The sequence below is a fragment of the Nyctibius grandis genome, chromosome 6, assembly GCF_013368605.1.
Source record: "Nyctibius grandis isolate bNycGra1 chromosome 6, bNycGra1.pri, whole genome shotgun sequence".
NCBI lineage: Eukaryota > Metazoa > Chordata > Aves > Nyctibiiformes > Nyctibiidae > Nyctibius > Nyctibius grandis.
In genome coordinates, this window is record NC_090663.1 from 62,696,818 (window position 1) to 62,722,509 (window position 25,692).

At 42.4% G+C, this 25,692-nt stretch overlaps 1 protein-coding gene across 3 annotated transcripts in view; it reads left to right on the forward strand.

The window, feature by feature from the left end:
* The window catches only part of EGF (epidermal growth factor), a 95,726-nt gene extending 78,969 nt beyond the window's left edge, over window positions 1–16,757 (forward strand). Inside the window, exons 25-28 of one of the 3 annotated variants that reach the window (XR_011048398.1) lie at window positions 4,163–4,470; window positions 6,627–6,671; window positions 7,465–7,552; window positions 16,671–16,757. The gene's annotated coding sequence lies outside the window, so the exon portion shown is untranslated. Of the gene's footprint in view, window positions 1–4,162; window positions 4,471–5,159; window positions 5,303–6,626; window positions 6,672–7,464; window positions 7,819–16,670 lie in introns of those variants that run through there. The other 2 variants (XR_011048399.1, XR_011048397.1) reach the window with 2 other exon arrangements.
* The last annotated feature ends 8,935 nt before the right edge of the window (window positions 16,758–25,692 follow it).

Below are 25,692 nucleotides of genomic sequence, written 5' to 3' on the forward strand. Positions count from 1 at the left end.
GGTATCTACAGCAATTTTTTTGTGTTATATTCTCCCCAAACTATCAATTGGGAAGAAATATGATGCAATGTGCACAAGAGGAATAGAAACCAGACCTATTGGTTTTATGTGGCAAGTATGAAGGTGAAGAGATAAAGAAATGATTTAATTTCTGTCTTGAAATACATAACTGGAGAAAAAAACATGAGGAGAAAAAGAGGAGAAAATAAGAGCAGAAAAAAAATTTTGGGGGCTTGGTTTAGAAAGGAGTTCTTTTTCTTACAGGAAAATTTGAAGATTCGTGTTCAAAACATTCAAAAAGTGTTTGGCCACAATCAGTTCTTAATCCTATGGGCTAATATGAAATAAAGTAGATAAACCGTTAGAAGTTTTAAAAACCTTATAAAGAGATTTGGGTAGGTATCGAGAGCCTTTATAAACTGCGAGAGGCAGCACGGTGTCTGATGCAAACACTGGGCTCTCAGTGCTGGCCAAAGAGTTTTTTGGGGAAAGCAGGACACCACGGAGCCGGAATCTGGATAATCTGTCCCTGGACAACCAGGAGTTAACTGTATCTCTGATAAAACTAGCTGTTAACTAGCTGTTCAGTTTGCCAAGGGGTTCAGTGTCTCTTAAGATTTCAGTGTGCGTATCTTGCAGAGAGGCCAGGAAATTGGGCTCTCAGCTCCACTGGAGGCATGTCATGTAGCTTTCATTTGTAAGAGAATTGGGTGCTGGGCTTTGGTTTGGGGCATTGGTCTTCATTGCTAACATCTTTTATTTTATTGACTAAACCCTTTAGATGTGAGGTTTTACACAGATTAAATTAGGATATAACAGCTGTTGTTTAGTCTTCTGTTCAAAAGTAAGTACATTTAAAGAAAAGGAGCTGTAGTATTTAAATAAAGGAGAGCAACAAGCATATACCCAGAGGGGCTGTCACTTCAGATAAGCATGAAGGCAAGTTCTGTAGCGTGCTAACATGGAGGGCTGGTTTCTTCATGTGTTACTTCTGCTCACTACTTGATATAATCAGGAATCCAGGAGCTGTTTAACCTGACCGAGTAGAATAAAAACTATATTGAAATATACTGCTGATAGGTGTTCAGGATCTAATATATATCCCCTAATATACAGGGAAACAGTGACTCCAATCTGCATTCAGCACGTAACAGTAAACACAGATCTAGTTATTTACCATGTTCTAGAAACATATATATTCAGTAATAACATATATGCCTGGATGACTGGGTTTATCTTTTCACCTGAATTTATGAATCTGCTAACAAGCCTTCCTATTCTCTCTGAAGGTGGCTGGTGTAAACACTGTAATATAATCATAAAGATATTGACCTTAGCACTATCAATGAGAGGCCTTGTTGCTGGCTGAGGGTGTATAGCCATATGCTTGAAAGTGGATGTTGCAAAAACATGTTTGCCATGAATTAACATTTGAGTGAATTTTGGCAGCTAGTTTTATGTCTGGTTTTGTCTGTTCTCTGGTAAAAAACTTTATCACGAAAATATCTGAGAAGAGTTAAATTCAAACTCTGATGCAAAAGTATTCAATGAAACAGAAATGTATATACGCTACACATTTTTGCTCTCTCAGCCAAGGGCTGGAACCAATCCCAAGCGTGATCAATAATGGAGCAAGCCTCAGTCTGGAACATTAAATATTTGTTTACACGTTGATTTGGTAGATAATTATACATGTATTTATTGAAATAATTGGTAAATTAAACAGTTGCATTGACGTTTGCAGGATGATATTTGCAACTAAAACTTTACAGAACAAAACAATTCTTTCAGCAGTGGTAGAACAAGAAATACTTTTGAGGAAATTACAAGTGGTCTCAAATATTCTGCAGATGGTAAGAGACTCTTATGTCACGGGATATGTTATTTGTTGAGAATGAGTTGTTCCAGTTCCAGTTGTGGATGAAAGACAGAATTTAAACCGATCAAAAATTACACAGAGCTGTAACTGTGAGGTTTAAAATTCAAGTAGGTGAAAGCTCAGAAGTGAAAAAGAGCTATTTCCACATGGCTGAATTGAGATAATGACTTGGGATGAGATCCCTTTGACACAGCCCTGGTCCAAGCAAGAAACTGCTTGGAGGGAATGAAAGAGCCAAATTTGTAGAGCCCATAGGAAGCAGGCGAAGACAAAAACGTAAAATCAGCTGCACTGTTTCAGACTTCAGTGAATGCTTTGGAGGTCAAAGAGTTGAGTCGTGAAAGCTTCGGTCATACTCTCTTCTGCCTGATTTTTCTTTTGTCTGCCATTTTAAGGAATTTAAAGAAGGAACTTGGGAAATGTCGTGTTAGCTAACACTGCTGACCAAGACTTGCGAGGGGTTTTTTGGTCAAAAAGTCAACGAGCTTTAAAAGTACACTTTGAAGTGGGTTTTACTGAACTGTTTGGATTTCCACCTGGGCTCTGAGATTGGCCAGCAGGGAGAGACAGTGACTGCAACAGCAAAGTGGAAAACAGTGCCTCTTCTTCTGTCTCAGAGGGGTGGAATGTTCATTTTTGGAGTAGAAGGCCTGGTAAGTGTGCTCTGTATTCACCTCTTTCAGTATAACTCTGTACCTGAGGCCTTGCAATCTCAGAGTATTCATCCTTGCGAAGGTCTGATAAAGCAGGATAGTGCTGCTATACTCATTTTACAGGTTGGGGAGTCAGGAAGAGAAAGAGTAAGTAACTTTTGCCCACTGTCACAGAAGCATATTTGAGGTGGAAAGTTGAATCTCGTTATCTCACAGTTTGCCACGTGGAACACAAGTTCCAGAAAATAAGTAATTTGAGGGCTAAGATTAATATACTTATTTACAACGTGTTTGCCAAAAGAAACGGACATCGTTTATTTTCGTTGCTTTCCAGGTGTGATGGTTCACAGCGAATAGTTTGGACACCTGTACAGACTGCTCCTCCTCCAACCCCATGATGCTCTTCCATGAAAATGTGCCACCTCTTCTACACTGATCAGTCTCTCTCTTCTCCCACATCTTGATGCCCCTCTGCCATTTTTACCTGCGCTGAAAATGTTGGTTAAATTTCTTCCTCTAGTAATGATTCCATATGCAAAACTATAGTTGTAAGCCTTTCCTTGAGTACCTTGCCTCACATTCTTTTCACTTAAGTCCTCACAAAATTACAGGACTCCTTTCTCCGCAGTCTTATATTTCAGCTGCTTTTTACTCTCACCCTTCAATGGTTTGTGGACCTTTCCTCTCCAGTTCTTCCCTTTGCTCCTTGGGGATGCTTCCTCTTTTGTCTTTGTGAGATGCTGTCACACAGCTTCAGCAAGCCACATGTAGGAGAGATTTATTGCAAACTAATGATAGTCCCTGTGTTTATTCGAGCTGCTATCGTGTTTAGTCTCTATCAAGTCAGAGTGAGTGGATGCATCCCTGGCTCTCACTTACAGGCTTGTGTTAAATGTCGTTTTCACGTGTGTTATAAAACATTGCATGGTGAAGATAATCCATTTTGTTAGTTCTGAAACATGAAACTCCTCTCACCAGACATCAGGAAGAACCTCACATAGCTTGTATAAATGACTTTGTTATGGCCAGGCTTGATGCTGAACTCATAGAGTTGTACTATCATTAACTGCTTAAGCACAAGTGCCTGACAGGAAAATTCACACTGACAGTATAGCATAACTTGGTTTACTACAAAGTCAGGCGGTAACAGCATCCAGTTTTGTCCAGCAAGCATCCACAGGCCTTCCACTTCTTGCACATTAAAAGATACTCCTGCTGTAGACTGCAGCTCATTGAAAAGAGCTGTATTAACCGATGTCCTAATGCATTATTGAGCACCTGGACAGGAGTCATCCCTGGATGCAGCTTAGATACTGAGTGGGGGCCCCAGCAAGGAGAAGGGGCAGTTGGGAAGCTTTCCTTGGAGTCGAGATCCGGCTGAAAGAAGGCAACCCGTAACGATGGATCTTGCCTAAAGAATCAGATAGCCATGGGAACCTATCAAATGTAACAGGGGAGGTGTTTTGGCTTCAGAGGTTCTTGGGTGAAGGGGACACGTGCAACACTGAGCTAAACCAGAGCGAGGAGGCTGTAGTGCCACAGATTTATTTTTCAGTATCTCTCTCTGAACACAGTAAATTATTCTTTAACCTCACGTTTAGGAAAATAATCATGTTTACTTTTCCTCTAGGCCTTCTCTGATGCTGAGTGATTTCAAGGTGGCAGAGCAGCGTGCTCAATTCACTGGGACACAATAGTTTTATTCTCCAGCTTCCGACATCTTGCCCAGTTTAGACACTCCTCAGTATCTGGAGGATCATCTCCACTAAGATGAAAGGATTGGTAATACAAGGTGTCTCTTGGGGAATGGCATCTCCCTCGGCCAGATCAGAACCTCCTTGGCATGTAGCAGGACATCAGGAAACAGCCTCAGCCTTGAGAGTCCTCCAAAACTTGGAGAAAAGACCTTCTCCTCACCTCATGCGTGGGATAGATAAGGTATGTGTTCATCAAAGCGTGCTGTGTCTTAGAAAACCTGTCCACTTCTGTGACTTGTATTGCATTGGTCAGGAAAAGGGCTCCCTACAGAAGGGGCAGCTGATGGAGAATGGCTTCACTAACTTGTCCATGTTTTGGGGGAAGGGGGATGATCTGGTAGTTTTATGTATTGCTTACATGTGAGGCTGGTGCAGCGGAAGGGGCTTTTACACAGAGGAGAGACAGTTTTTGTGTGCAGTCCCTGACACCCAGGTGCAAGTGCTCCTGCAGCAGGAAACAGCAGTCTGACCAGAAGTCACTTACAGCCCTTAGCATGTAAACACAGTGATGGGTTTATTAGATTAAATTTGTGATGCAGGAGACATTTGGTATTTCTTATTTGTGCCTGGACTAGTCATCTCAAGACAACTGATACAGTATTGTCTAGTCATCTCAAGACAACTGATACAGTATTGTCATGTCTGATAAGAAAATGTTCCCCTGTTGCTGCTCCGCCTTCCCAATCATGGAATGTTTCAATAACTGCTATAAAATATGCTCATGCTGAAATGTGGCAGCAGTGATATGATCTTGGAGGAAGTAATGATCTAAAGGTTTTAGAATTAAATTTATGCAGCACCTAGAATTGACCCTCTATAACATAGAATAAGCTTTATTTATTGCTCTGAAATGTCTTGGTTTATTTTTAGGTTAGTTGCCTGCACGTGGAAAATTAAAACTCCATGAAATGAAAATTGGTCATTTGTGCAAGCAGGGCCTTGGTGGATAAGAGAAGCTTATGACCTTGTTTTTGATCGCTAAACCCCACTCCTTGCAGCCAGTCCCCCTGTGGGTACGTTGCCTTCTTCGAATTTAATTTACACATCCCAAAATCATGTGTCAGACCTGCAAATAGCCATACACATGCTTTACAGCAGCTCCTAGCTCCTCCTCTAATCAGCCAGTCTCTGTGCAGGGCCATGGGCAAGCTCTTCCTTGGGCATGACCAGCCTTTAGAAATTCACTCATTAATAAATAAAAAAAAAAGTTGGCTATTTAGTTTGCACAGAGGCAGATCTGAGTTATGACCAAAAAAATTAATATATTTTCAGATATTCCCAGCATGATCAAAGGTTTGGTATAAATCATTTTAGATGCTGACTGAGAAATGACAGTTCAGCTAAGGTGGCTCCTACTGTGGAGCCAACCCAGCTATTGAAATCCAGGCATGACTCCCACTGGCTTTGTATGTCCCTGTGCAATGTATATTTTAATCTGCTGCTGCTTGCAAGCCATTCATCTTCTAAGATTTCTATATACTGCTGCATATACAGCAGTAAGCATTCTGGGCAGGCTCATGTTAACATCTTATTTGTGTTAATTTTTTTGTACTTGCTGGTTTATTCTTTTTTATTCTTGCTATAAATGCAGCCTTTTCATTTGAACTGGTTTGCAACCTGCACATTTCTTGGCACTTCCTCCTCAAACAGGGTATTGTCAAATAACATTCAACAAGAAGAAAGTATGATTTAACAGACAAGTGTGAAGAAAAATGTATTTCAGCAACAAAGTGGGGGGAAAAGAAGGAGAAAGTTGTGGGACATCCTTAAAGCCTTACCAAGAGCATTGTAGGAAGGCCACGGCTGCTGCAATGGAAGAGTTGATAAGGTGAAATCTGCATTTCATGAGAACGTCCCCCTGCAACTCACTTTCAGAGAGCGATCATTTTTTTCCTGAACATTTCTGTACACCGTATTTATTATCAGTTTGGCAAAAATTTTATTCAGAAAGTCCATACACTGACAGAAAAATCCAGGAAACTATCTGAGACTTTGGACCCAGGATTCTGCAAGGCAGAGGCATTTATACAGAGGAATGCAGGTGAAATAGGTTAAGTTTGTGAGCTACTTCCACAGTGGAGAAAGGATACGATGTCCGAACCGAGATGGAATGCGCTTGCTTGGGAAAAACGCTTGAGCAATTTGAATTTTTTGGCACCCTTTCTCCCTTTTAAGGTTTTGACTGGCTGTGATAGAGTGGAATCCATATTTGTATAAATTATAGCACAGCCACAAAGAATAACAAGTTAGCACAGCATAGTTTGTTCAAGTAACCCAAATCTGACAGTGCTTCTCTCAGCTACTTTTTTCTGACTCGGTTTTTTTCTTCCTACTCAGGCATGTCCAATAGCAAGTATCAAAACTCCAAAACTTCCTTTGCAAGTAAGTAAACGAGCTTTATTTTAAACATGTTATTTAATAGAGCAATTTTTCAGTGATGTAGAAAGACCATGCATTGTAATTTAATATTGGAACCTATTCTTCAGGTGTAGTCTTGCTCTATCTAAGTTGTGGTAGTGGTTTAATCCTTTTTCTCCATGCTGAACCTCAGTAGGAAGACCCAAGATACCCCATTATGTTAAAAAAAAAGACACCTAATCTTATACCTAGCACAGAATACATTAACACTTGCTACTGAAAATACATATAAATTCTGCCATCATCACTGGCCCAGGGTGACTATCGGAGAAATACCAATTGCATTTCAGAGAGTTACTGTTTTTCTACTATAATTTGCTATTGATTTCATATATGACATATAGTTTGACTATTCTTTTAATACCGTTTTGCCTAGTGGCTGCTTGAGGGTTTCTTTTGGCCATTTTCTGCAAGTTAAGTACACTTGCATGGTTATATTCGATCCTCTGGAATAAAACCCATCTGTTCATTTTTAGAAAGTGAACTTTTGTAGCTTTATTACCAAGCATACAACTTGGTAATCATGAGTTTTATGTTTCTCAGCAAATGCTTTGTATAGCTCTAGTTTGAAAAAAAAAAAAGCCACAGAAATGCATTGAGGGTTGCAATAAATATCATAGAAGCGGTACAGGGCTGAAAGGCAATCCAACAGATTGCCTGGTTCTTTCTGCTCCAGGATAAGGACAATTACCTTTATAATAATATTGCATTCTTTTATCATATTGTATCTTTCTAATACGTTTTTCAATACTTCCAGTGATGGAAACACCACGCCACAACCTTGCTGTACAATCCACTGCGGAACTTCTACCTCTTACTGCTACCCTACGTCTAACCTTGAAAGAGTATGTGCTATAAATCCTTCACTTATTCCATGGATGCTTTGAAATATAACAGAAAAGGTCAAACCACCTGTCTGTTTCAGAACAAAACTTTCTAAATGACCTTCCTCAAAATGGCAGTTTTGCAAAACCAGGATCACTGAAAGGTTCTGGGCTTTCTGTTTTAAGAATTATCAGGACTATGATCAAGAAATAAGATTTCATTTTAGCAAATGACAATATGACTGTGAGAAGTGAAAAATATTCCCGAAATAAAAGCCTTTGTACATCCTGTGAAATGAAAAATAACATTGCAACTTGCATATATGTGCATGTGTATGTTTGAAAAGAGAATTATTTTCCTATTCATCTCCAGAGAGGGGGCTGCTCTGTGGTTTGCAAGATTCAGAAGAAGCTGCACGAGTGATATTTCACAAAGTTTTGAAATGACTCAGCAGCACAGAACAAGGTGTCCCACTGTGTTCGATCATTTTGACTGAAACCTACTGTAATATTTTAAAAAGTATCACTGCCTCTGCAAAATTTCCACCTATCCCCAGGACATTTTTATAAAGAATTAAGGTAAAGGAAGGAGACCACTAGGAGAAAAAAATTCAAATCTCAGCTGATACATAAATAGCTAATGATTGAGTGGCTATCTGTAACTCATGAATAGCAGCAAACCACTGATCCTTGTTTGTTCTTTATCACACTAAATAGTTGCTGTGTTTGGATAACTGGGAGTAACTTTTGCCAAGATTTTCTATAAGCTGGTTTTGTGGTTTGATACTCTAAGGGAAAAATTATACTGCAGTGAATTAACAGAAGAGCTCAGCCAGCGTTATGGCTTGGTACACTGATGAGGGGGAAATATGTTCAAAGCATACCTGCTATATGACTACCAGAATAGCCTATGATCAAAATGTGACATAAAAACAGACAGCCTACTTTTGGGCAGTGGGCAACTAACTTAGGACTTGGCTGTCTCATGGCAAAGCCCAACTGGTCCTGCAGCTTAGGTGAGGCTTGCCAATGCTAATCCGACGCAGAGGTTTACTCTGCACGCAGGCAGGAAGCACCTTCAGCACCTCAGGGTTTTCTGGGCAGAGCATGCCTAGGGCCAGAAAGACCCTACTGACTAAAACTCCACCCGCCTGGCACTGAGAGCAAAGAAACTGGAGGAGGATGAACTTCAACAGCCAAATACTTGCTCAGAGCCTGGCTGAGCTGGTGCAGTCCTGCTGCATATTGTTGCTGCGGTTGTGCTGCCTGGCTGGACTAAACCCAAGGAGAAGCCCCTGTTACCACTGTTCTAGATTACCCACTAAGCTCCTACACCAGTGTGCTGCAATACCCCATATGTTAGGGGTATTAGCAGGTTAGTAGATAGGCCTAGAAGCCAGATCTCTTCCTCACTCTTTTTCTCTGGATTAAAAATAGAAGGATGAGCAACGCCGGTTTATTCCTGCAGAAGCGTTCTGGGGCATGGGCAAACAAACCACATCTAATTTGCTATGTTTTACACACTGATGTTGTAGTTAATGCTATGAACTTAATTCTAGTGATGCTCTTTGATCTTGCTCCGTTTTGCAAGATCTTTAAAGTCTTAACAGTAATTGAGTGATGTCATAGAATAAGGATTCTTTCCTCATTTTTTAGAATTGTCATTTTAAGCTATTTTTTTGTATCAATAGTATAGCTTTTTTTTTTTTAAATATAGCTGCTGAAATTCCATGTGGTAGTCAAGCTATTAGGAAAGATGTATTTGCTTCAGTATACTTCACATCAGATTCCCAGAAAATAAATAACTGCATAATAAGAAAGAGAAAGAGTGGTTTCTATTCCCTAACAAGAGCATCCACTTCTCTTTGAGGGTGTATGTTCATTCTTTCTTTGATCACTTCATTAAAGATGGAGAAATGATCGATTTGCTCTACTTTGTTCTGGCCTTAACAACTTCACAAGCTGTGCGACACAAACAAAGACTCCTCAGAAACGAGAAAAAGGAAAATGAGAAGGAAGGAAAATTATGAAAGGTCTCCTGGCATTGTGAGTTGAAGCAAATAAATTTGATTATGACAGTTCTTCTAGTGGCAAAGCATAGACCCACAGAAACCAAGTGTTTAACATCTTAGGAGGTTGGTCTCTTGGCTGATGTATTGCCATATGCATTGAGCTGTCCTAACAGGAATGCGTGCCTTTCGTGCTACTCTGCAGACACTGTACCCGGCTTGTAGTGGTCCTTTCTGGGCAGGGAAGGATCAAAGATTATTCCCTCAATTCAGAAAAAAATTACTTGTTCCCACTAAAATTCCTTACATCATTGCATAACTGCTCGTCTCTGCTGACAGCACAATGTATGGGCTCTTCCTAAACTGAGGGAAAAAAATACCTCTTTTCCTTCCTTTTTTTGTTTTTTTTTTTTCATTAATCACTACAATGATGTATTAATTCTTATTCTTCCTTAGCACATTTTATGTTAGTATATAATTTGTTTTCTCAGTGACTTCAACTCCTGAATTGAACTCTAACTGCTAGTCCTGTGATCGGAGTTTGTCCTCCTACGCTGTAACTTAAATTACAAGAAAAAAATAACATCCACAGACAGCACAGGTATTACAGCAACCTGCTTCCTTTCTCTCTTAGGCAGAAGGAAAAAACTTACAAATTCATCAGCCTAGAATAGGCAAGTGCTGAACAAAAGGATTGACAAATAGCACAATTTCACAGCATTTGAGACAAGTTCCCGTAATACCTCTGCAGACTAATTTTTCCGAAGAGCTTCTCATTCCCATCATTTTCAAACACATTTATGATTGTTGGGGTTTTTTTCTCCACTATTTCTGGAAAAAAAAAAAAAAAGGAATACTCCTTCCTCCTCCCGTGGGAATCCCTGCTAGCAATCTCCTACTGCTTCTGAAGGAAAAAGGGAGGAAGACAGGAGAGATGTCTGGAAAGGGATGTGAAGCACCGGATAGCAATTTGTAGTAGTTGGTCCCATCCTGTGAGATGAACTCAAGCTCCCCTGAAGTCCCAGTTCTAGTTAGAGCCTCTGTTTGCTCTTCACAACGCCTTTCTCCACATTTATTCCAGTCTTGTGCATCTGTCTTGACTCTGAGTGAGCAGGGTTACACCTCAGAGGATTAGCCTCACTTCTGTCTTTATCGTTTCCTAAGGGCTGGTCTGTCCCCTTGGGCTGCTGGCTTTCTGGATAGCTCCTTCAAGGACAAAGTTTCATGAAACATTAGCAACAGCAGTATGTATTATTAATCTGTGAAATATCAAGAAGTTTTGCTTGAAAAAACTTTTAAGAGGAAAACTGACACTGGAGCATTTAATCCCTAGTGAATGGGAAGAAACTGGTCTAGGAAACTTTTTGCCTCAATGTAATTTCCTGAATCTTCTCAAGGGGATGCTGTCATCTTTGCCAATTTGCATTGGGTGAGTATTTCCCCACTGACTTTCTGGCTGGCCTGTATTATTTATGCAGCATGAGGAAAAATTTTGTCAGCCTTGCCTTCTCTCTTTTGACTTAGCAGCTGGCCCTAGCTATAGGGATCAAGTCTATTGCTTTGGTGCTATTAGCTGGTTGCACTGACTTGATAAACTACAAGCATACGTGAGCGCCTACTACTCTGTTACACACTCCCCCAAATCGCATAAACACCACATTTAGTGTAGAGAAACCCCTGGGGCTAGCTCATACTTGTTTGTACATAGTAGGTGTTGAGGACTAACCCAAAAGCATGAGAGATGTCTGGGACCTGAAATGTTGTTTCATGCATCAGATGAGAGAAGAGGACTGCTGGGCTGACCCATCTACCATGTATGTGCAGTCTCCTCCTGGTCTGCTTGCCTGGGGCAACAGACAGGAGAAGTGAGAAGGGAGCTAGGACTAAGGGGACAACAGGTGGGAGCAAGGATGTGCACCTGAAATGTACAGTCTTAGTAGGAGTCATAGAGGGACCTGACCCTGACACCAGAATGTCAGCTGAGGACATTTTCACCATGCTGTCAGCTCTAAGCTGACACAAGTTTCCTTGGCTTGGAGTGTTTCTTCTGGTGCTCTGAATGCTACCAAAGAAATCGTAGAGCCATGATCATCTCTGGAGAATGGCTTTGTCCATCCCCTTACGTACAATCAGCCAATGCTCGCGTCCATGTCCTACTGCCCTTTTCCTTAATGGGGAAGGATGCTGGCAGGGGCACTCAGGATGCTTCCCACGCCAGAGTCCTGCTGGGTGATTCAGCCTCTCAGAGGCACCATCCAGGAGAAATTCCTGGTACTCCAGCCTGTCTGCTCCACTTGCCAAAAGCAACACAGGGTGAACAAGCACGAGGAGAGCAGGAGCGAGATGGCAGGCTGTCAGGCAGAGCTTTCCCAGAGGTGTGGGAAACGCTGCTACTAGACACCACTCTGCTTGATTCATATCAGACTTGGTCAAAAAAAGGCGTTACTCATCAATCAGACAAACCCCCAGGCTACTAATTGAAGAGAGAGTGAGCAGAGCAGGATTTCTTCACAGCTTCTGCATGCACAGTCCTTCCCTTTTATATACAAAATATATTTATGGGAGCAGGAATGGGAACTATGGTCATTTTCAGGGGAAAACCAGATCCACCAGGCCATCAGTTGAGCTGCTCCATTGCAAACTCTCTCTGCTCTACCAAGTAACAAATTTAACTATCCAGCAGGAAGCAGCGATTTAATGTCTGTAAAAAAATGGAACGGAAAAGCGCTTAGGAAAGCCATGGGGTGGGCGGCACTGAGTCAGCACTTCCTCGGTTCCCTTTCTCTGGATTTGTCATGTTTAGTGCCTGTTGCCTTGTCCTGCTGTGTGAGGATTAAGAGAGGAAAATCGGTTTAGTGATCCTTTTTTCCAGCAGAATTTCTGAGAACTCCATTGAGAAAAGTCTGCAGGCAGGCGCAGAAACATGACTTTTTTTTAATGTGAAGGCTGTAAATTTTCATTCAAGAAACTGACGCTTTACTAGCTAGTGAAGTAGGCCAGTTATCAACATCAGGAGTCTTGCTTTCACTCATGCAAAAGAAAAACAGGGCAGCTGTCACTTTCCAGACCCACACTGCTTTTAGCAGGGTCTCTGCACTCAGCTTTGTGTCCCACGGAGCACCCAAATTACTGTTGAGCTTTCTTTTGCGTTTCGCAGTGTTACCTGGCATGACCAACCACGCTGCTACGAAAGAGCAGGGCTGCGGCCCAGCTTTGTTCCGCGATGGGCTGGGCAGGGCCCGACACGCCGCGCAGGCCGGCTCCGCGGCAGGTCACGGTTCCGCAGCGGGTCTGTGGCTGCACGGCCTGCGAGAGCCCGCGTCGGTACGGAGGTGGGTGCTGTGCCCTGCAACCTCCTGCCTTCTCTCTGAAGGGGGAAGCCTTCAACTCCCCAAAGCAATTCCCTCCATCACTGCTCGAATAACCCTTATTTCCAGGGGTAACAGGAAAGCAAGGAAGCCTATGGGCTTTTACTCACACAAGTACACTGGTGCCTGCTCTGTGCTGCCTGGCAGACAACGTAAGGGAGGTGTGCAGAACTGCAGCACACAGCATCCATTCGTTTTCATTTTTAATTTCCAGAGCAAGATATAATAAGGATTCCTTCCCTCTCAAAATGTCTGATGTCCTCCTCTTAAGGGCTACATACCTGGATGATTAAAGAAAGCCACAGAGACATTCACTTTCTTCTGATGACACATGTCTTGGCACATATATTTGGCATTCATTCATTTGCAGTCACTTCCTAACTCCAACCTGATTTCAGCTCTCTTGTCTAGAGAGCAGGAATTTTTGGAAATGGGAGGTTTTTCCCCTTATTAGACTGCCTGAGAGGGCTGTCAAACAGATATTTTTTCCCTCTGGAAGCTATGTAGCTTTTAGGAGTCAGGTACTCTCCCAGCCATTTTCTCTCCCGGCTTTTGTACATTACCTAACTGTAGGCTTTGCTCATGGATCACAGAGTGCCATGCTGTGTGGCGGAAGCATGTTCAGAATTACATCTCATCCACACCCTCTTCTGTACAAGCTCATTATAACAGTGCTCCTGATGGGAACTTGCTTCTTTTTTTCCTTCAAATTCTGTCCAGAAAACCTCAAATATGCTTGCATGTGAAGGAAGGAACATACAAAACATTCCTTCCTCCCTGCCATGCCCCCCACTGAGTATCCGCATGTTTCCTTCCATCAGTGCTAACTCTCTACATGAATATCCCTTTACACACTTGAAAGCTCGTACAAATTCAAACATGTGACAATCCTTTTCCAGAGCCCAAGGGAGTATTGCTTCCTCCATGCTGTAACTGAGCATCATGAGACAGAGCACGAAATGACATCAGGGCAGGCAAATTAAAGCCCTTTTGATACCTGCTTCAGAGGCTTGTGCACTGGCTTGCCCAGTCTCCTCTTGCAGGCTGGCCTGCCCGAGCTATTGATTTCCCCCTGTAGTAGCCGACCGGCTCCTCCAAAATAACTACCTCGGGAATCTGGTTGGAGCGCTTACTTCCTCTCCTCCCAAGCAACACCCTAGGCACACTGTGATTTTAGGATCGGCGCCCTCCACTTTTAGCCAAGAGTTTAGTAATGAAATGATTCTAGGAAGAAAAAAATACTGGCTGCTGAAACCAAGGGCTGCTTTTGCAGCCCTCAGTGGTCCTTGCTGCCATGAGCTGCTGCTGCTGCTGCTGCTGCTGCTCCTCTTTGCTCAGGGACTCAGTGACATGGGCTCTGCTTGCGGGCAATGGACAGGCCCCCGGCACGCGTTGTTTCAATGGAGAGAAGCGAGGCTTTTCAGACATCAAGGCACGGATTCGTGTTGACCAGTGCTGCTGGCAGAGAATGGGAGGCTGGCACTGAGGCTTCACCTTCATGCTGTGAGGTGAAAAGGAAGCTGATGCTGGGAAGGGCATGGTATTTCTCAGTTGGAAAGCAGCTCAGAAAAAAAGCCTTGGAGACCAGCTTCTTCCACATACACTGAGTCTGAAGTCAACAGGTCTGTCCCTCCACTTGCTAGCTTCTCACCCAGTCATGCTCTCTTTTGGCAAGGAAATCCTAACAGCTACCTGATGACTTCCTCCACAGGAATAAAGCTTGTCCCAAGCAGGAATAGAGATTTTTTTCCCTTAAATCTTAAACAAAGATAGTTTTTTCAAAGTTTCCTTTAAATCCTGGTGCCGGAGAAATGGGAAGAGGAGTTAGCACAAGAATAAACTAAGCTTCCCTTAAAGTTCACGCCCAGAAAGTTGAAACCCTCGTAGCTTAGGATCCAAACTTGTGATGAAAGCTGTGAAGTATTTTTTCCTGAACTGGCAGATTCTAGAAAGTTTCCAGGTCCAGCTGGCAGAAGGAAGTTAAATACCCCCTCGTTCCCCAAAACACCATCTCTGGAGAGAAGGAACTTCTGAAGACCAACAGTCACTGGTCAGCAAGGTACAATCCAGATGTAGGTTTGCAGGCCATTGCAAAGCCCATTCTACCTTTTGCTCAGCACATGAACATGCAGATTGCAACATATCCAGTGCCTTTGCCTCTCAAATCCCATTTTTGGAAGGACCGGAAGCAAGAGAGAAAGGCAAGCCAGCAGAAAGCCTGCACATGGACTGTGCATCTGCAGTAATTTTGCAGTGCAGAGCAGAGAATGGTAATATCTGTAGGGTCTGTCACAAAGCAGGAGAGGTTCTTTGAGGCATTTCTTGTGCATGTCTTCTAGGTGACTTCCAACTGGAGAGCTGTCAGGCTAAGTGAGGACAGCCACGTTCAAGTGAAACATGAGTTAAGTAATGAGTGGCAAGAACTTTGTTAGAAGAGGGTTCATGCTTAGAGAGGACGTCACACAAATCCTGTAATTATGTACTACCCTCTAATTATGACATCAAGATTTTAATTTTGTGTCTTTGAAAACAAGTTGAAGAATGCAATAGTTACTACAAAGTTTAGGATTCCTAAACAAGTCCTGCTGGTTAAATAACTTTTTTTAAGGAAAAGATTGGTTCCCATTCTACCATTTACATGCCAATGAAGAGATTAGTTTTAGTTAAAATACCAAAATATTTTCTTCTGGGTGTTTCCATATATTGGCTTTGGAAGTTTTCCCAGCTAATAGTAATTATAACAGTACCTGGCTCAAGCTGCAAGTGAGGAAGACGCTTAAACAAAGAACTGATGAGTCACTCTTTAATGAATGCTACTTTCTAAAGTTAAAGTTTTATAGTTTAACTTGACTTTGTTATACTAGCTATTCCTCCCTCTACAGAGTTATAATCCCTGTAAGGTATATATTACTTAACAGTATAAACAATCTCTATAAATTCAAGAAGGACTATTTGTACTACTCTTGCACAATTTATGACTACTGCCATGGACGTCAGCAGGTACAGGGAAGTGTGACTTGGAATAGCTCAACCAAACAGCAAGTAGGATTGGAAGTTTTCACACTTGCGGCTCTTGTAAAGGATTATGAAAGTCAGTGGATAATATTATCTTACTTTCTGGAACCAGTAAAAGACACCTAAATGGAGCATGCCAACAAAAGGAGTAACAAGTAATGAAATAAAGAGGTAGTTTGTAGGTACCTGAGCAGAACTTTGAGGGAAAAGTTAAATAAGTATTTTAACCTCTCAAGACCCATAGAAGTACGACCATTCCCTTACCCATGGTGTCTGTCTTATCTAGGCAATTTCAGTAAAAACTAGAAATTCTGAAAAGTTTAACCTGTCTGATTAAGACCAATTATGAGGGTAAAGATAACTGGGTTTGGTACACTGATATAACTGTGGCCATCAGTGTTGAGAGCTCATCAGTAACTGCACTTGAGCCCAGTGTTATCTGGAGGAAAAAAAGGAAAAATAATCTATTAACAAAATTATTGTGGCTAACAGCAGGTTCACAACTGACCAGCTACAAGTGCTTATAAGCATCTCGCTAAGCAGTCAGAGTCATTAAGCCATGGATATGAATAACCCTACATCCAGAGTTTGGGAAGTGAACTAGTTCAGTGCGTTGCAATGCCACTGTCACAGCTCTGTAGGCTACTGCACGTGCAAAGCCTTTGCTTGTTGTTATTCTTAGTACTTTCATCTCTGTTTTTTTGTTTGGGGACATGCCTCAGACTTACTTTTTCTAACTCCTCGCAGCAGAGAGGATACAAGTGCCCAGCCAGCCCGGGGCTTTGGGAGCCCAAGCCCTTGCTGTGAAGACACGGACGCCCTGTTTCAGACCCCCCAGCGGCGATGAAGTGACCGTGAGCAGCCTCTGCAGCTGCATCTCCTCAGACACGTGCAGCAACTTCAGGTGACCCTTTTACTATTTCAGCAGACAGCAAGTAAATTCTGAAAAACAGCTCGTTTCCTCTCCCTCTTTTCAATACATTGTAGAGGAACTAGACTGGGAGAAGCATTTGCTCAAAGTAATAGACACAAAGCCAGATGTAACCTGTGTGCTTCACTCATCTTCAGCAGAGGATGACTCGGGAAATGGAGGACATGTGTAGAATTACAGTGAAGAAGAGTTTACAAAGAAAGGTCTACATAAACACAATGCAGATCTTAAAGCTGGAGTGTCTGTCATACTGCAGCATTAAGCTTATCAGTAGGCATGAAGAACAGTTTACCTGAAGAAATAGTCGGGACTTTTTCTTTTAAACTGCCATTATTGTTTAATTTTAAGAAAGAAAAAGTGACAGCTGCAAAAAAAACAAGTTGTTGATGTCTGATGAACACACTTCGCTCCGCAGGCAGCTGACCAGCACCGTGGGTTTTTAGCTATTGAGACCTTTCCCACTGGGAGAGTGCATTCATAGAGGAGTGGCAAGTGCATGCTGCATGCAGTTACACAAGCTCTTTTTGAAGGCTTCACCAAGAACAAAATCCTACTCTGTAACCTTTATACTTTGTTTGCCATTTCACAGCTCTGCTTGCAACACTACAAATTCAAAGTTTGCGTATAATACTTTCAAGCAGTGATCTATCATTCAAAACAAGAGTTTTATGTTCCTTCAAAAATATCCCAATTTTAAGAACAAACTCAGTTGCTACCATTAAAGAAAACAGCTCCAAAATCTTCTGTACGTCAAATATTCACATATGAGACCTTTGTAGTTAAAATATTGGTATTTTTATATATAAATGCACACATACTTTCAATGAGTTTTCTAGATTCCTACAGAATTTGAGCAGTAAAGTTAGCTCCTGGTGCCTTGGACTGTCACTATCTTACACAGAGGAGGATGAGAAAGTAACAAAAAAAGAAAATTTTAAAAAAACATGCAGTTGAGCACAATTAAGAGCATCTCCTAGAGACCCTCGTACAGCTTGGACTTACTGAACCTGTGCCCATTTGAAGTTCACTCCTTTAAAAGGCAGGAAACCTCTCCTCATCGAGGAGCGATGTGTCGGCAGTCACCGGCGGGCAGCAGCCCCGGGCAGCCGGAATGCCCGGCACAGGTGATGCTCGGCCTCCCCCGGGCGGGCGGGCGGCTCTGGCTGTACTGACATACCATACCCGAGACACCGCAGCTTGTGCTGGTTTTCCAAGCTATGACTGAGACTTTTGGTCAGATTTGCTGTATCTGCAGTTATAAAAAGGCAGGCTTAGGAAAGACTGTCTGGGTAACAACAACTTGTTTGTCCTCTGCCAAATACCAGCAAGGTTTTTTTTCTTTTTTTACACCTGAAGTTGTTTTTTAGGTAATTTGGTGCTCTTATTTCCCAGAGTAAGACCCTCAAGCTCATTATCATTGCTCTGCTGAGGTGGGTGGAAGGGAAAGGAGCCTTCTTCTTGCCAATTTTTTGGTGGTTCCTTCATTAGATCCTCCCCATGGTGTTGTATGACACTAGGAGAAAGAGATGTCTTTGTTTCTGAGGCTCCTGTACAGTATTTCCTTGCCATGCTTGCTTTCTCTGAGCCGTGCCGTTTCATGCATGTGGCCTAAAGCTTCCTGGCTGTCCCACAGGATCTGCCACTGGCACTCCTGCTGCTCTCCGGGACAGCACGCAGCTTTAACACAGCAGCCACCTCCTTCACTGCTACAAATGGATCATTTCTTCTGCTGAGAGCAAAGCCCTTTGCCTCACTCACCGATGCACAGAGAGAGGCACAGCAGGGAGCAAGTAATACTTTGTCAAGGCAGCGGAGGAGGCAAGAAGCCCCTAGGTGCTGGAATGCCTCAAATACAGCTGTACTCCAGCCTGGGTCACGGGTAGCTGTCAGAAGCACAGAGAGGTGGGTAGTGGAGCCAAGGAAAGGTAATTTCTGTCATAAGCCTGAAACAATCCTTTATGGCTCACATCCTGTTTCTCCCCAGTTATTGTTACAGTTCTTCCCAACAGCAGAGCTGCACCTACCTTGGAAACCCCCCTTTGCTTTGTCACGTTTGCTCTTCCACTCTGCGTGTGACAATACTGAAGGCAGTAGGCAGCACTTCCCAGCCTGTATATCCAACTTCCTCTTCCTGCTGCTCCACTTCCAGGCTGCTCCTTGGACTGGGCCCCAAACCAGCCCTCAGGAAGGTCACCAGGGTCTCTCACAGCCCCATGCGTGCCCATCATGGGCTTCCCACTCTGCTTTACCCTCCTCCCTCCACCTCCAGCTCATGCTGTCTTCACACAGAAATCTGTTGTGGGGTTGGAAGCCTTTCCAGGGGGAGAGCGGTGGGTTTCAGCAGGGATATGTTGCAGCCCCTTTACGTTTTGGGTCCTGCCTTAGCCTTTGGTTAGTCCTGCGATAGATGCAAGTCACCTTATCGATTTGTGCATATGGGACAGCAAAGCTTTTATTTTCCTTTATAGACTGCTTTGTTTTAAATACAAAATATTAAAAGCCAAACAAGCAATGAAAAGCTCTTGCTGTGCACAGCAGGGATGGCTATGTCCATCGTTTAGCATGGGTGCCCATCCGCATGAGTTGTGCTGCAGGCAGAGGCACGGGTAAAGGTGATGTCCAGGGAACAAAGGACACATGGTCTTTCAGAAAGAAAAGGCTGGTCCAGAAACATTACAGAGCAGACAGTGCCATTGGGAGCAGCAGGTCAGGGCCGGCTGGGCTTGCTGGCCAGTGCTGCTGTGGTTGCATGGTCCCCCTGCTCAGAAGGTATCAGGATGCACAGGGATTTTTTTCCTACCAGAGATGCAGAGATTAGGATTTGCAAAGTGTGTGTAGAAACAGGGCATTCAAGCACTGATTATCTGTATGATATACACTCACATCATACAGATGCATGCGCACACATACAAAAAAAACCATGTAATGCTTCCATGTGGTACACAAAAATATGAACTTGATGACAGAGATTTGCTGGGAAGTGAAAGACAGAGTAGCCACGTTGTAGTCTTGTAGCTGGAGAACAGCTTCTCTTTTTCAATAGCTGGACTTGGCGGCAGGATATAGAATGAAATGGACATTACAGATTAATAAAACACAGAGACAGACTTCATTTTGAACCAAAAGTTAAAATTTTATTTGGAATATCAATATACCCCCAAAAAATAAAAATAAAAACTTCATTTTATGTAGTGAAATAGCCATTTGAAAATGGTAAAATAAAGATATTTCTCATACTATTCTCTCGTAGTTATTGTACACATATTTAAGGTTGTTTTTTTTCTGAATATAAATCTAGCTTGAGCTTTAAGGCTCCAAAAAGCCTAAAGCATGTAGTGGCTCTTTTGAGAAAGCAGATAAGTCAATCAGAGCTGTGTTTTTTCAGCAGACAGACCTATTTGAAGCTGTCCAGGACTGGAGTGAAGTGAGGCTTCTCAGGAAGGTCACTGTTTCAGGGGAGTATTATTTTATACCCATTGGGAAATACACTTTAACCCCACTTCATGCAGCATTTTATTGAGCTTTATGATGTACTGGGGAGGGCCTTGGTTCTCCTTAGCTGTCGAGTTCTTATACAGATCTGATCTTACTTGTGTTGGTGGAGTTGGTTTAATTTAAGAAATCAAATCCTACCCTGTGCTGTTTGCCCTGCCAGAAATTAAGTCTGTAACAAGGCACTGATCCTGCCTTTACCCCTGTAAGCAAGCTTTCTGTGCCCGTGTATGGCTGCACTGACTGCAACAGGGCATTTATGACAGCAGGATCAGGGACTTGTCCTTTAGCTTGCTTTTAATAAAATAAATGGAATGGAAAATGTATTGAAATAAACCTGTAGAAACCCACTGACAATTCTGAGTTGTAATTCTTCCCTTTTAGAGGGCTCATTGACGCTAGGCTGGAAAATATGCCTACAGATCCATGTCAGGGCCTGAGTGATGCCTGAGTGGTTCATGTCACCGCTAAGTAAACACAAGGGGATTTAGGTCTTGCATTGCCCTCTGCAACTGGGCTGCAGTGGGCAGAAGCAAAGCTCACTGAAGTCACTGGACATCTCACCAACAATCTCACTTTCAGTAGGCATTGGCCCAAGTCCTGAACTTAGGCGGTATGGTCTGCAATTTGCTTTGATTTCTTCCTTGATCAAAGCCATTTTTATTACTTAAAGTATGTCTGTATTTATGATTTGTATATAAACATGTTATACTTCTGTTACTGGTTCTGAAGTACAGGATAGACTAAATTACTAGAGATATTACTGCACTAGGATATCTGGCACGGCTTACAAAGGCTGCTGTTTCATAGCCATGGTAATTGTTGTCTTACGTTCTCTGTTGCCTGAAAAACACCTGAATATTGATCCCTGAGGTACCACTGCTCTGAACTAAACCGTTGTCCCAGCTTTTTACTTTCAGGAGAGAAAAATGAAATACACCCAGGCCTTGAAGTTCCCAAGTTGTTAGACCATGGATGTTCCTCTGAACAAATCCACGGGCCCACACCTGCACTCAGGGAGCCACTGCATAATTAACTTCTGCAGGAGGGACCGCTGCATGCAAGTCTTATTCCACCAGCCACCCCATCCTGGGCTCTTGGCGTTACACAGCCCACCCTCCTCCTGCTGTGCCCTTCATCATCTTGGGAAGGAGTGAGCGTTCAGCCAGGAAATACTTTCTTCTTGGATATGGAATAGGTCTTCTCCCTCCTTGTCTCTCCTGCAACTTGTGCTCAAAACTTTATTCCTACTAGCCAGCTTGGCTCTTTCCAGTGATTCCTTTTGCACGCTTTGGCCCTTATCTTGTAAGTAAAAGCTTGTATTCATTTACTGTGAGATTCTGGTGAGAGGTCTCTTTTGGAGCCAGCTGCTCTTAGTTGGGTGTTATCAGTGAGCCCAGACATAAATCATTTGTGACTCCAAGTTACAGAAGGTCTGTAAGCACAAGGGGTTTCCTTCTCATCACAGGCACAATTTAAAGAGGCTGCAGAATTACTCAAGTTTTTGTTCTTCCACTAACTAGTTGAAAATATTTTCCTTAAAGCATTCACTACACAGAAGTACCGTTCAGGAAGAGCCAAACACTGCTCGCAGCTGCCTAAGCATAAACTCATATCAACCTTTCTGGTTTTATTTCAATACATTGGATTAATGTATCAAAACACAAAATGCGGACCTCGACCCTGGCAGACTGACCTTATCACCAGTGTAACTTTCCTGACTCTTAAGTGAATCCCGTAACAGCATTTCCAGCATCTGTGGTGGTTGTCACAGGTCTCATAATGCCTGGTAATTTATTTAAAGTTTTAGTTCCCCATGGCGTGTGTGAATGCAACAGAATTACAGTTTTATTTAAAATAATTAGGAAAAAAAGTAGTGGACAGAAAAATTTGAAAGTGTGACCCCCAAGGCTCAAACCAGGGGAAATAAACAGGACCCAATTTGCTGTGTTTGTATCTTGTGGCTTGTAGGCTGGAACAGCTGGAGCACTGTTGAGGTGTCATTACGTTAGGGTTGACTGGCTCAGTGTTTAAATACACGTGAGTGGGTTAAATGCAATGTCTAAATATAATGTGTGCATTTTTTTAGGAAAAAAAAAGGTAAGAAAAACAGTGTATGGTTGCTTTGGTCTCATCCTCAATTTCTTTAATGCCAGTTAGCACATTTGACTCCTGTGTAAAACCTGAGTCAAAGCCCAATGGTACAACAGGAGAGGGCTATAGGACCTGTGCAAATGCACGAGCGATGCGTCATCTCCTAAAGCAAAGTGTGACAGCCAATTTCCAGTGTGACGATACATGTACCCTAATTCACCACCGTCCCTTATGTGCCTGATCTTGCTGCCCCTTCCCTGCACATAGGCTTGCTTGCAGCCTAGTCGCCCGCCAGGACACCCACTGAATTCAGCACCCAGTTCCCCCTGCACGCCGGGGTTACACCTGCACTGTGTTTTGAGGAGGTCACTCAGGCTGGTTTCTGCACTGGAGCCACTTCCCAGGCAGTAAGGAAGGTGGCCCTCGCCCGCCTGGCCCCGGCTGCCAGGGAGGAGGGCACGTCGGGAGCAGGCGCTGGGAACAGTGCAGAGGTACCCACAATTGCTTTGGCAGGATGGGGTAAGAGCAGGTGAAATTCTTGCTCCGCTGAAGTGTCGACATTGCCAGCATCACCACCCAGCATGCACAGATGTGTTTTTTTCTCTTACACAATTAAGGAAAACAGTGTAAGAAACACAGGAGGTTGTTTGCAACCCACCCTGTTTTCTGCCCGTGTTGAACTCAGGCTGCGAATCCTTGCCTTGCTGTGGTGTCGCTTCTTATGGACAAAGTTTATGGGGCTTTTAAGTCATTAGCCATAAGCCTCAAATTAGTAGATGTGTGCGGTTCCTTCCCCTCTGCTCACATAAAAGGCAGTCGGACACACAAGCTCTGTTCAAAGCCTCCACTGACTTCACAGGGTCCAAGATTTCTGCTACAGCTTCAGCTCCAGATGCCGGACCACTTCCACCCCCTCTTGCTTTATCTGAGAGACCTAAGACACACAGGACTGAGGGTCTAAATGGCACGATGATGGGCTTCTACCAATGCTTCTCATCTAACTGCAGTCGACTTAATTTTGCCTTTTCCACTCTTAACTGTCTTCTCAACCTGCTTCTTAGCCAGGGCAAAACTAAGCATGAGGAAAAAGGCTTATTCAGCATTGTAATTATCGGCTCCCAAGCTGTATAACAAAATGGTTTACACATTTAATTGGTTTTGTCTAATATTTCCATGTATACAGTAGTCCTATTAATGAATAGCATAGCTTCATTACTGCATATCACATTTTGCGATTTGTTGTGTACCATAAAATAATGTCAGCACATCAATAACTTAAATAACACAAATGTAAACTCATTTTCTGCTTGTTATAATTGTGATTTTAGCCTGCAAAGGCTTTTTGATTTGTAAGACCATTCACATAACATGGAATGTAACTTTATTTGTTTTTCTTTTGTATATGAGACATCGAAAGCCCTTGTCATCTCTTAACAGGACATTAAAGCAGCTCTGTTTCATGAATGACAGCACAATTAAAGCTAAAAATCGTAATTAAAAAAAAAAACCCTTTGTACTGTACAATCTCAAATTAAAGCAAGAAAGATAATGATAATCTTTTGCGTTAGCCAGGAAACGTGATTCTCTACCACTGGGCTTTTTTTTTCTTGTTGACAATTCACAGAATGTGTATATGGTTGTAGTTATAGGTGTGTGTATATCCTATGCAGAACAGCAGTCCCTATTTTGTTGATTTAGTTCTTCTAATTGTTTAGTTAAACTACCTAACTGATACAATTTAGAATACTACATTAACACATTTAACATCAATTTTACATACTTGTGTCTTTGAAATACTAGGAATTTTTACACATTTTATTTGGCTTTGTAAGGACTGGAATATCACAGATAATGCAACTACTTGTCTTTGAAAGAATATGGCTGTTCTCAACTAACTGTCTAAGGTTCAGAGTGAAATACGTTTCTCCTTTTATCTGTAGCTGACTTAGAGAAGAAAGAGTGTCTTCTTAAGTGGTCAGTCTGATGTTACAGTACAGATTCTGCAGAGTGACAGATACATATTTAATGAAGGATAATTCTCTCTGGACTTTAGAGTTAAACTGTTGCAGCAAAATTGCTCCGTTTGGACTTATTTTTTTTCTATACGAATCTCAAGAACAACCTATTCCAAGTATGTTTTGTAGTAGTAGCTCTACATGACCAGAGGAGGGCACTTTGAACATCTTTGCACTGCCCAGGAGGCAGATGCAGAAGCACAGTGTTACCCAATGTCACACAGTCCTGCCACCTCTTCCCACCCAGGCAGGTATCCTTGTGTCCACAAGAATACAGAATCCGTTGTATCACAGGGCTCTGTTCTGAAAACAGTGGGCAGATATATCACTCTCTTCTCGCTAACTAGGATTTCTTCCGATTTCCCCCATTTAATTCAGTGTCGCTGCAGGTTAAATTAAGATTAATGGATAATTCCTAAAAATCACGTAAGGGGAGTTGTCTCCCTCTCCTTCCTGAACATCCCTCTGCTATTAGCCCCTGGTAATTTAGCAAATATTAATTGATTTAACCCTCTATGACTTATTCTGCTGCAGAAATTCCTTGCCTTGAACTCAAAAATGCACTTGGAAAATGCACTCTCTGAGATATGTATTGCAACAGTGCATCTTTTCACATTAAACTCTTGTAAAAGTACTGCTCCTTTCCACCTTCTGAGGGAGGCAACTCTGCGTCCCAGCTCTGCTCCCCCTGCAGAGTACGTAGCGGAGAAATCAATCTCTTCTCTTTTCTATTCATGACCACAGTGTGGAGTTCAGCCATTTTCCATGCAGGAAACATCCTTTTGAGTTTCATTTTGGCTAAAGGTTATCGACCTTCTATGGAACGGATTTTAATTTTGCAATCTTACTGTTATCATAGACAGACTTTTTTTTGTCACCTCTCTGCTTTGTTTTGTTCAAGTTTAATGCTGAAAAATTATTATAAAGGATTTAGAAACTTTTTTTTTTAAATAGAAGTCTCTCCTCCACCCTGGGGAAACACACTGCTTATTTAATGTACTTCTTTTTCCCTCAACATTATTCCTTTTCTCTTTTCTTTTCTTCTCTTTTTTCCTTCCTTTTTCTTTTCTTTTTTCTCTTCTTTCTTTTCTCGAGCAGACAGGTACAAGAAGTTGTCTTTCATCAGCAGTCCTTTGAGACACAGTAGAATTCAGTGAGTCCTCACCATGATAGGATCATAAACTTACTGGGTTAAACCATGCTAACCTTCCCTAAGCTGCCAAGTTTTAGCTGCACC